Below are 11,804 nucleotides of genomic sequence, written 5' to 3' on the forward strand. Positions count from 1 at the left end.
CCAGGGACCTCCTCCCATGGGTGACACTCCTCTGCTGGGTTGCGCCCGGACCACGGTCCCTCCATCCCCCAGCCAGACCCCACACCCACCGCTGAGGAACAAAGTCCTACTGACGATCTGGACAAGGGGGGAGGGCAGGCTAGCTGGCCTGAGACAGGTCCCCCCTCCCCGTGAGGGCGCGAAACCTGTCCCCCCGCCTGAGACAAAAACTTGGCTCAAGTGCTGACTTTCAATAGAGCACAGCTTTTTGCTGCTCTGCTACATATGAAACCCTGACTCAGAATCAGGTCATCTAGGAATGATTTAACACCTGGTTCCCCATGAACGTGTGATGCACTGCTGGAGAGTGGTGGCCCCCTTCCGTCTGCAGTCCGACCCAGTGACGAGCCGCACTCCTCACCGACTTTGTGGATGGTTATCCCTGACCAACTGGAGTTCTGTGGTGTTAAAGTATTGTTATGTTTAGGCGGGATTCTGACTTAGAGGCAATCAGTCATAATCCCACAGATGGTAGCTTCGCACAATTGGCTCCCCAGCCAAGCACATACACCAAATGTCTGAACCTGCGGTTCCTCTTGTACTGAGCAGGATTACTATCACAACAACACATCATTAGTAGGGTAAAACTAACTTGTCTCACGACAGTCTAAACCCAGCTCATGTATCCTATTAGTGTGTGAACAATCCAACGCTTGGTGAATTCTGCTTCACAATGAAAGGAAGAGCCAACATTGAGGGATCAAAAAACAATGTCGCTATGAATGCTTGGCCGCCACAAGCCAGTTATCCGTGTGGCAATTTTTCTGAACCTCCTGCTTAAAACTCAAAAAGCCAGAAGGATCGCGAGGCCCTACTTTCACTGTCTGTATTCATACTGAAAATCAAGATCAAGCGAGCTTTTGCCCTTCTGCTCCGCAGGTGGTTTCTGTCCTCCCTGAGCTCACCTTAGGACACCTGCGTTACTCTTTGACAGGTGTACTGCCCTAGTCCAACTCCCCAGCTGACACTGTCCCCAGAGCGGGTCATGCACAGACGCCCAGGTACTTAGAGCCAGAAACGAGAGCCCTGGTGGGGCTCATACTCCTGCCTCAATGGGTAAGTGAAAAAAAAATGATGAGTAGTGGTATTTCACCAGCGGATGAGGCCTCCCACTTATTCTACACTTCTCATGTCTCTTCACAGTACCAGACTAGAGTCAAGCTCAACAGGGTCTTCTTTCCCCGCTGATTCTTCCAAGCCTGTTTCCTTGGCTGTGGTTTCACTAGATAGTATGTAGGGACAGTGGAAATCTTGTTCATCCATTCATGCATGTCACTAATTAGATGACAAGGAATTTGGCTACCTTAAGAGAGTCATAGTTACTCCCGCCGTTTACCCGCACTTTATTGAATTTCTTCACTGTGATATTCAGAGCACTGGGCAGAAATCACATCATGTCAACACCCATTTTGAGCCTTCACGATGCTTTGTTTTAATTAAACAGTCAGATTTCCCTGGTCTGCACCAGTCTAAGTCAGCTGCTAGCTGGCGGACGATGCGGGATGCCAGTCGGGACCGGCACCTGCCACAGCTGGGGTGATCCACAGGAAGGGCCCAGCGTGCATTCAGAGTCACCGCCGCCATCCCTCCACCCCCCCATGAGGGGGAAGCACAGCAAGGGGGTGATGCCTCATCCAGCTGTGGCACTCACCCAGCCCATCTTCACACCCGAGCCCAACTGACACAGCCCTTAGAGCCAATCTTTATCCCGAAGTTATGGATCTGGCTTGCCAACTTCCCTTACCTATGTTGTTCTAACATGCCAGAGGTGGATATGGGTACGGCTCAGCGTGAGACTTACACCCTCTCCCCCAGATTTTCAAGGGCTGGTGAGAGCTCACCTGATGCCGACAGAACTGCAATGCTTTCCAGAGCGTGGGCCCCTGTCTCAGGGTGAACCCATTCCAGGGCATCCTTGCCCTTTACAAAGAAAAGAGAAGTCTCCCAGGGGGCCCCTCTGGCTTCTCCAGGATCATTTGTGTCACCGCACTGGACACCATGAGGCACCCATCTCCGCCACTCCAGATTTGGGGAATCTCATCAAGTCAACTAAAGCTAATTTTGAAAAGAAAGTTGCCAAGGATGCCAAGGATAACCATAAGGTCTTCTATGGCTACATCAAAAACCTAAATGGCAATGCTCAGGTCTGTTCTGAGCTAGTACAAAATGGAACAAAATACACTGACCCTTCTGACATTACCAACATCTTGGCTGACAGGTTCAGTGCAAATTTCTCCCCCCCCCCCTCACCACCTACAGGGCCTATTACCATTCTAGGGGATTGTGTAAGTCCATTATTACTGATACGTTGGTTAACAAGGCTCTAGCTAAAGCTAAAAACACTGCCTCCATGGGACCAGATGGTGCCCCAGGCTGTGTCATACGCGAGCTCCAAAAGGAATTAACCCCGCATCTTAATACCCTGTTCAGATTCAGCCTCTCCACAGGATATGTGCCCATAGAATGGCGCATGGCAATGGTGGTCCTGCTACACAAGGGTGGGGCCACAACTGACCCTGGGAACTACTGACCAATAAGCCTGACCAGTCTGATCTGTAAGGCTATGGAGCGAATCATTATGGAACTCATAAATGGAGAGATTGGGAACCTCCAGTCACTGGACCCCACACAGTTCGGCTTCGTCAAGGGTAGATCATGCCTCCTGAACCTGGTAGATTTCTTTGAGACAGTTACTCAGGCTATAGATAAGGGAAAGGAGGTACAGACAGCTTACCTTGACCTTGCTAAAGTATTTAACACCATTCCCCATTCAGGTATTATTGATAAGCTCACCAGCCTGGGCATAAACCCTTACGTCACAAGATGAATCGCAAACTTGCTCTCAGACAGATCCCATAAAGTAAGAGTAGCGGGATCTATGTCCGAATCCAGATCAGTAATGAGTGGTGTGCCTCAGGGCTCTGTCCTGGGGCCCCTCCTGTTTGGCATATACTTCTCAGAAGTACAGGCAAGCACGGAAGGGCTGTGGCTGACTAAGTTTGTGGATGACTGCAAACTGGGTGCTATAATAGAGTCTCTGGCCAACATGGAGATCATCCAGAAGGGCCTAAATGAGACTGATGCATGGTGTCAAAGCCATGGTCTCAAGCTAAATGCAAAAAATGCATAGTAATCCCCTTTGGAAAAAACAGAGTACCCACAAACTACAACATAGGAGGTAATCCCCTGAAATCTGAAGAAAAAATAAGGGATCTAGGGACCCAAGTAGATAGTCAGCTTTCCTTTGATAACCATGTTGCCAAAGTGGTTAGAAAATCCTTCTATGTGACCCATCTGATCACGAAAGGATTCGCATCAAGATCTAAGGATGGAAGGTGCCCCTCTACTCTTCCCTCATCAGACCCATTATTGAGTACAATGCACCAATTGGAATGTACCTGACTAGACATCTCCAGCAGCTGGAGAAACCATAGAGGTACCTAACTGGCCTCAAACAGTTGCCCTATGCAGCACGATTGAAAAAGCTAAGACTGTTCTCTGTTGCGTACTGCTTTCTCAGAGGCAATCTCTGTCTAACGTACAGAGCCATGTCCAACCCAGAACTGTTGAACATGCTCCATCTTAGCAAAACCAAATCTACTCGAGCTACACGCTCTAGGGATATAAACCTCAACACAACAATGAATAGAACATGCTGGAGGGATAGATTCCCTTTGCAGAGACTTCCCTTACTATGGAACAGGGTCCCAGTCTACATAAGACAGAGCCCTTCACTATTACTCTTCAAGAGGAACCTTGATGAGTGGATGGGTAACAGAAAGTTCACATTGGGGATCACACCAACAGCACTACTAGATAGGGGCCAAGGGTACTAGCTGCTAGTCTAGGGAACTACTAAAGGGGCGGTGAATACCACACAACATGGCTGGGCTAATATATGCCTTCGGGCAGATAGCCCAGTACCAACCTATGAACCTACGAACCTGAGCCCCTTTTGATCGGCCGATGGTGATGGAGGCCATCGCCCGTCCCTTCATAAAGGAGCTCACCCATCTCTCAGGGCCGACTGATCCATGTTCAATTGCTGTTTACATGGAACCCTTCTCCACTTCAGCCTTCAAAGCTCTCGCTTGAATATTTGGTACTACCACCAAGATCTGCACCCATGGCGGCTCCACCCGGGCCCTCACCCTGAGCTTCAGTGCCACCGCGGTGGCCCTCCAACTTGTCTCAGCTCCCAGCAACAGCGATGGCTGGGTATGGGCCTGATGCTCTAGCGCCATCCATTTTCAGGGCTAGTTGATTTGGCAGGTGAGTTGTTACACACTCCTTAGTGGATTCTGACTTCCATGGCTACCGTCCTGCTGTCTATGTCAACCACCACATTTTCTGGGGTCTGATGAGCGTTGGCATCAAATGCCTTAACCCAGCATTCGGTTCATCCTGCAATGCCAGTTCTGCTTACCAAAAGTGGCCCACTGGACACTCACATTTCACACCCAGCTCCAAGTCAGCGAGTTGGGCTTCTTATCCATTTAAAGTTTGAGAATAGGTTGAGATCGTTTCGGCCCACAAGACCTCTAATCATTCACTTTACCAGATAAAAATACATCCGCCGAGCACCAGCTATCCTGAGGGAAACTTCGGAAGGAACCAGTCACTAGATGGTTCGATTAGTCTTTTGCTCCTATACCCAGTTCAGATGACTGATTTGCACATCAGGACTGCTACAGACCTCCACCAGAGTTTCATCTGGCTTTGCCCTGCCCAGGCATAGTTCACCATTTTTCTGGTCCTACTAGGTGCGCTAAAGCTCCACCTCCCCGATGGTATGGGTGAGATGGGCTGGCGGTGCACCACCCCCGTGCAGAGTGGGGGATCCCACCTCAGCCAGTGCTCGCTGGTCCTCACTTTCATTGCACCATGGGGTCTCCTGCCTACCCTCGGACTCACACACCTGTTAGACTCCTTGGTCCATGTTTTAAGATGGGATAGGTAGGTCACCAACATCACTGCAGACCCTGGGCACCTGAGGTGAGCCTGCCAGCATGGCGGCAGGACACAGTTGGGCCGCACTGAGGGCAGTCTGGCCCACTCAACAGTCCCAACAGGAGCCGGGGCCCCTGGCCCCCCACTGTGAGGGCTGGGGTGGGTGTGGCAGTGGGGCATGGCAAGGGCTGATGCCATGGGCTGTAACACTCCCCTACAGGGAGGGGAGCCACCTTCAGCATGGCCTTCCCGGCAGACCTGGAGCTGGTCGCAATGCACCATCACAGAGGAAATGCACTCAATGATGGCCAGCACGCTAGGGGACTGTCTCCCACCCTCTGGAGGGGGAAGGGATCCACCTCACCCATGCGGCCAGCGTGGCCACTGGGTTGAATCCTTTGGACCCCACCCATTTACCTCTGAATGGTTTCACGCCCTCTTGGACTCTCTCTTCAAAGTTCTTTTCAACTTTATAACACAAACAGATAGACAGTGTAGAAGCAATCCAATAGTAATCCAATTTTATTAAAAATAGGTTAGCGCTTTCGGCTGTGACACCAGCCTTCCTCAGACAATCATTACAATAAAATCATCTTATTATTTAGTAAGCCTTACATACTAATTAAAATCAACTATTCAATTGAGTTGATTAGATATATTAAAAGACAATTGCATATATTTAAATCCAGTTACTAAAACTATGATTTTTATATTATATTAAACATTGCACAATGCCCTATCTGTTATAAACGTTTAACTTTAAAATGCTTGTAATAGAAGTGGAATCATTTAAACCTGGGAATTGTGTGGCATCTAAATAAACTTGCCACCAATATTCCCTTGATTCTAAAATTATTTTCCAAGGACCTTTCCTTGGGGTTTGTCGAATTTATTCTAATACTACAAACTTGAATTTATGTGTTGGATTTTGCTCTATGTGTCTATAAAGTGCATTGGTATGTGAATTTTTGCTGATGTCATAAATATGCTCATATATGCGTTGTTTTAACTTCTGTTCTGTTTTGCCTATATAATAAGCAGAACAGTGTGAGCATATTGCTGCATATATAACACCCATTGTATTGCAATTATAATATCCTGGAATAGTAATGTGTACTCCCATTATTGATAACTGGTCCACTTCTAAAATGTAATTGCAATATGTACACATATTGCATTTTCTCATTTTACCTTGTTTTTTTCTACCAGTTTAGAACATGCATTGCACCAGTCTTTCAAGTTCCGATCCCTTTTATAAGTAACCAAAGGTTGTGTCCCTAGAATTTTGGTTAAATATATGTCACCTGTAATGAATGTCCAATTTTTTCCACATAAGCCGAATAATATCTGCAGAATCATTGGTATATGTTGTTATAAAACCTACATTGCCATACTTATTTGTATTCGGTTGTTCCCTTATTTGTACTGCATTTGGGGATGATTCCACTGACTGTGAGTGTGGATTGACTGCACTACCTTTTGATAATAAAGGTTTGTAAAACCCTATGTTCCTTTTGTACACTACTTCAGTGATAATACTATCTACAAAATGCTTGGGATAATCCCTGTTTAAAAACATATCACCAATATATTGACATTCTTCCATAAAATCATCTATATCAGTGACCATCCGAGCTGCACAGACCATTTGTCCCTTTATAACAGCTTTTTTCACTTGATTGGGATGGTTGCTGGTAAAGTGCAAGAACTTATTAGAATAAGTATTTTTCCTAGATATGCCAGCTTTTAGGTAACATTGTGATGTATCTTTGCCTAACAAAACATCTAAATATGATATCTTGTCATATCCCACTTCATGTGTGAACTTCAAAAAATCAGTACAATTATTTATAAATTGCATAAATTCATCAATAACCTCTATGGGACCATTCCATTTGAAAAAGAGATCATCCAAAAAACGGCAATACATTTGTACATGTTTCATATATTGTGACTGAAACAAATATTTATCTTCCCACACGGCCATAACTACATTAGCATACAATGTGCCTACAGGGGAGCCCATTGCTACCCCTTTAATTTGTTTGAAGTAATGACCGTCATGGTATAGATAATTATTGGTTAATACCAATTGCAAAATATGTGACAGAGTGTTGATGTTATCTTGGGCTGTAACCATTTTTTCTGTAAAAAATTCAGTGAACCATTCCAAGCCTGTATCTTGAGGTATACATGTAAAAAGATCCTTAACATCCACTGTAATAAATGTAATATCATGAATGTTGGAAATTTTCAACATGTTAACCTTTGAAAGAAAATCCCAGGAATCATGACAAATATATTGTAATTCAAACACATTTTTCTTCAATTGCATGTCTATATACTTTGCCATGAAATATGTTTTGGAACCCCCAGCATCCACAATTGGATGCAAAGGTGGATTTTCTAAATCCTTGTGAATTTTGGGAGCTCCAAAAATAATTGGAATTCTGGGATTTTGTATGTGCATGTATGCATGAGCCTCTCTAGTTATTTGCCCTTGCATAAGCATGTCCTCCAGGTAATAATTCTGGCGTTGGGAATGTTAATTTCATTAATAGAAGCTTCAGTATATGCATCTTCATACAATATTTGCAAAATTAACTGATTATAGTCCATTGCATTCATTACTACCAGCCCACCCCCTTTGTCGGGCTGCATAATTTGTAAATCCCCTCTTTGCTTTAAATCATTTAACATATTTTGTTGTTGCTTAGTAATATTACTCTCATAGTATGTTGCTTTTTGCTGCAATTGGTGTCTAAAATCTAAATCACACATCTCTTCAAATAACTTTATCTTGAGATGTAAAACAGGATTAAAGCTACTAGGAATGTGTAATGGATTATTTTGTGTTGCTGCAGCATCCTGCAGTATTACAGCTAAATTCATTTTTCTGGTAAATAACTTCAATTCTGTTATTAAGTAAGTATTTTTTGCCCACCTCTTTGGTATGAATGTACATCCTTTACTGAAAATATTGGCATGTTCAACATTCAAGGCTGTAGCACTATAGTTATAAATTTTATAATCTCCCATGGCATTAGTTACTAGCTGGTAGGTGCTATGCAAAGTTTGTTCACCTACCAAGTCTAGTTGTAATTGTTCCGTGAATGTGAGCCCGTTCTCTGCCTCCTCCATGTATATGTTCAATTCCCCTTAACTGAATAATTGTCCTTGTTGCGTAACTGCTCCGATCTGCAAAGGGTAGCTTCCTCTAAAGAGGTTGGTTGTTGATTTGTTGCTGTCGCTTCATCGTTGGTTTGCCTGCCATTATTGTTTGAGGGAACAGCTCCATCTCCTCACTGTTCAGTAGGACACTGGCCACGTGGTGATTTTGGATAGGCTGTACCGCTGGAATAATCCAACTGATCTCTTTGCAGTTTGCGGGCTTTCCTGTCTGAAACCAATTTACTATGATTATCTATCTGTATAAAAACTTCACAATATTGATTTTGGCAGGCTGTGTAATCTTTGTTTTGTTTTATTTTAGCATCAAGTGTTGCTATTTGTGTATTTAGTTCATCCAACTTGTATCCATTATGTTTGATTAAAATGTCTAATAATTCACACCCCTGCCGATCGAAAAGTTGCAGTTGTCTTTTCAACTTTCCCTTATGATAATTGTCCACTGTCCGCTATTGGTCTTGTGCCGGTGTTTAGCCTTAGATGGAGTTTACCACCCACTTTGGGCTGCATTCACAAACAACCCGACTTGGGGAAGGCCTGATCCCGATGCGCCAGGGGCCGACACCGGCCTCACACCATCCACGGGCTGAGCCTCAGTCACAAGGACTTGGGATCCCCCTGGGTGGAGATGGGGAGACGGACTTCCATATGCCACATTTCCCTGCATCCATCTCCTGAGCGGGGATTCGGCGCTGGGCTATTCCCTCTTCACTCACCATTACTAAGGGAATCCTGGTTAGTTTCTTTTCCTTTGCTTACTAATATGCTTAAATCTGGCAGGTTGCCACGTCTGATCTGAGGTCGCATTCAGTGCATGGTCACGGTGGGGACAGCAGGGGCCTCGGAGTGGACAGACTACCTGACCTCCCTTGGCACCCACACACCTACTCCCCACAATCAAACTCCACTCGGCAGAAGAGGACAGCCAACATGGCCTCAGCATGTAGGAACTGAGCAGGCAGGTGTCATGCTCCACACCAGGAGGGCAGCCTGGTGGTGGTACCACCGACAGCCTCCATGGGCAGGCCAGACATGCACCAGCTCCATCCCATCCTTGAACAGGCTTCCTGGCTCTGGGAGGCAGGGGACACCTCCTCCATTCACATCTCTCCCTGGGGGGACAGGGGGCCCACCATGGGCTCCCTTGATTCCCCGGCCGTTCACTCGACAGGAGCCAGACAGCCCCATGGGCGATGGAAGACACAATGAACCTCAGACAAGCGTAGCCCGATGAGTAACCCGGGGCCGCAAAGTGCATTCAAAGTGTTGATGATCAATGTGTCCTGCAATTCACATTAGTACTCGCAGCTAGATGCATTCTTCATCAACGCACGAGCTGAGTGATCCACTGCTCAGAGTTGTACAGTTCTCATTCGCCGGGGGCATTGCTGCCCTCCCAGCATCGCACCTCAAGACGAGCATGAGAGGTTTCACGAGCATCATCATGGGCACCTAGACCAGGGTTACTAGCCCCATGCCGCAGGACAGCAGAGAGTCCCACAGGGGCAGGCACATGGCCACACCACTGACCTTCTGGGTCTTTGAACCAACACCCCGCATGGAGCGGGGCATCCTCCACAGGTACCCATGACCGACATCGAGGGGAGAGGACTCCAGTGTGCCACCCCCAGCGGTGGCCCCACAAGGCAAGAGGGGAGGCCACCGCCCCCTGCCAGGGATGGCACCCTCTCCATCCCACTACTGCATGGAGAGACAGCCACCTTTGGGGCACATGGTGGACCGCACCATTGGGCCAGGCACACCCTCCACCACAATCCCCTCATGGCAGCAGAGGAGCACCCGCACCTCCCACTGCACAGATGCACCCCCTCCCTCCCACTCCCGAGAGGCAAGGGGGACAGACACCACCCATCCTCTCACTCCCTCCACTCCCCCCCCCCTGGAGACACAGGCTCAGTCCTGCTGGTTTCCACAAGGGTGCACGGAGAGATAGGAGTCAGAGAAAGACACAGAGAGACACAAAGGGTCAGGACAGCAGAGCAAGGTGAAGCCCTAGTACCCATGGAAAGCAACATCCCAGGACCTACGGCATTAATGATCCTTCTGCAGGTTCACCTACGGAAACCTTGTTATGACTTTTAGTTCATCTAGATAATCAAGTTTGATCATCTTCTCGGCGCACCGCAGGGGCCATGACCAAATCCAGCAGGCTGATCCGAGGACCTCACTAAACCATCCAATTGGTAGTAGTGACGGGTGGTGTGTACAAAGGGCAGGGACTTAATCAATGCGAGCTTATGACCCGCACTTACAGGGAATTCCTCATTCATGGAGAATAATTGCAATGTCCGGTCCCTATCACAAATGGGGTTCAGTGGATTACCCGGACCTGCCCGCCAAGGGTAGACACACACTGATCCATTCAGTGTAGCATGCGTGCAGCCCTGGACATCTAAGGGCATCACAGATCTGTTATTGCTCAATCTCATGTGACTGAAAGCCACTTGTCCCTCTAAGAAGTTGGAGATGACCACACTGGTCTGCATAACTACTTAGCATGGCGGAGTCTCGTTTGTTATAGGAATTAACCAGACAAATCACTCCACCAACTAAGAACGGCCATGCACCACCACCCACAGAATTGAGAGAGAGCTATAAATCTGTCAATCCTTTCCGTGTCTGTACCGGGTGAGGTTTCCCATGTTGAGTCAAATTAAGCCGCAAGCTCCACTCCTGGTGGTGCCCTTCCATCAATTCCTTTAAGTTTCAGCTTTGCAACCATACTCCCCCCAGAACCCAAAGACTTTGGTTTCCTGGAAGCTCCCTGGTGGGTCAATGGAATAACGCCACTGGATCACTAATCGGCATCATTTATGGTCGTAACTGCGATGGTATCTGATCGTCTTCGAACCACCGACTTTCGTTCTTGATTAAGGAAAACATTCTTGGTAAATGCTTTCACTTTCATTCATCTTGCACCAGTCCAAGAATTTCACCTTTAGTGGCACAATATGAATGCCCCCAGTTGTCCGTCTTAATCATGGCCCCAGTTCTGAAAACCAACAAAATAGAACCGGAGTCCTATTCCATTATTCCTAGCTAAAGTATTCAGGTGACCAACCTGCTTTGAACACCCACATTTTTTCAAAGTAAATGCTTTGGACCCCCAGGACACTCAGTTAAGAGCATCAAGGGAGCACCGAGAGGAAAGGGCTGGGACAGGCAGTAGCTCACCTCATGGAAGACCGCCAGCCTGATCCCAAGTTCCAACTATGAGCTTTTTAAATGAAGCAACCTTAATATATGCTATTGGAGCTGGAATTAGTGCGGCTGCTGGCACCAGACTTGCCCTCCAATAGATCCTTGTTAAAGGATTTAAATTGTACTCATTCCAATTACAGGGCCTTGAAAGAGTCCTGTATTGTTATTTTGCATTATTACCTCCCCTAGTCGGGAGTGGGTAATTTGTACGCCTGCTGCCTTCCTTGGATGTGGTAGCTGTTTCTCAGGCTCCCTCTCCAGAATTGAATTCTGATTCCCTATTATCCATGGTCCCCATGGTAGGCACAGAGAGTACCAGTGAAAGTTGATAGGGCAGACATTCGAATGTCACATCACCACCACGAGGGCACGCAATTGGCCCGAGTGTATCTAGAGTCACCAAA

The 11,804-nt window shown here is 46.9% G+C and overlaps 1 non-coding gene and 1 pseudogene across 1 annotated transcript; both read right to left on the reverse strand.

Moving 5' to 3' along the window:
- Positions 1–202: 202 nt before the first annotated feature.
- On the reverse strand, positions 203–8,982 carry LOC122799057 (annotated as a pseudogene).
- A 402-nt stretch (positions 8,983–9,384) lies between these two features.
- On the reverse strand, positions 9,385–9,538 carry LOC122798950. Its single transcript, XR_006364369.1, has one exon. It is a non-coding gene; the product is annotated as a 5.8S ribosomal RNA (ribosomal RNA).
- Between the last annotated feature and the right edge of the window lie 2,266 nt (positions 9,539–11,804).

This window comes from Protopterus annectens, chromosome 3.part1, assembly GCF_019279795.1.
Source record: "Protopterus annectens isolate FY-2018-M chromosome 3.part1, PAN1.0, whole genome shotgun sequence".
NCBI classification, from domain to species: domain Eukaryota; kingdom Metazoa; phylum Chordata; order Ceratodontiformes; family Protopteridae; genus Protopterus; species Protopterus annectens.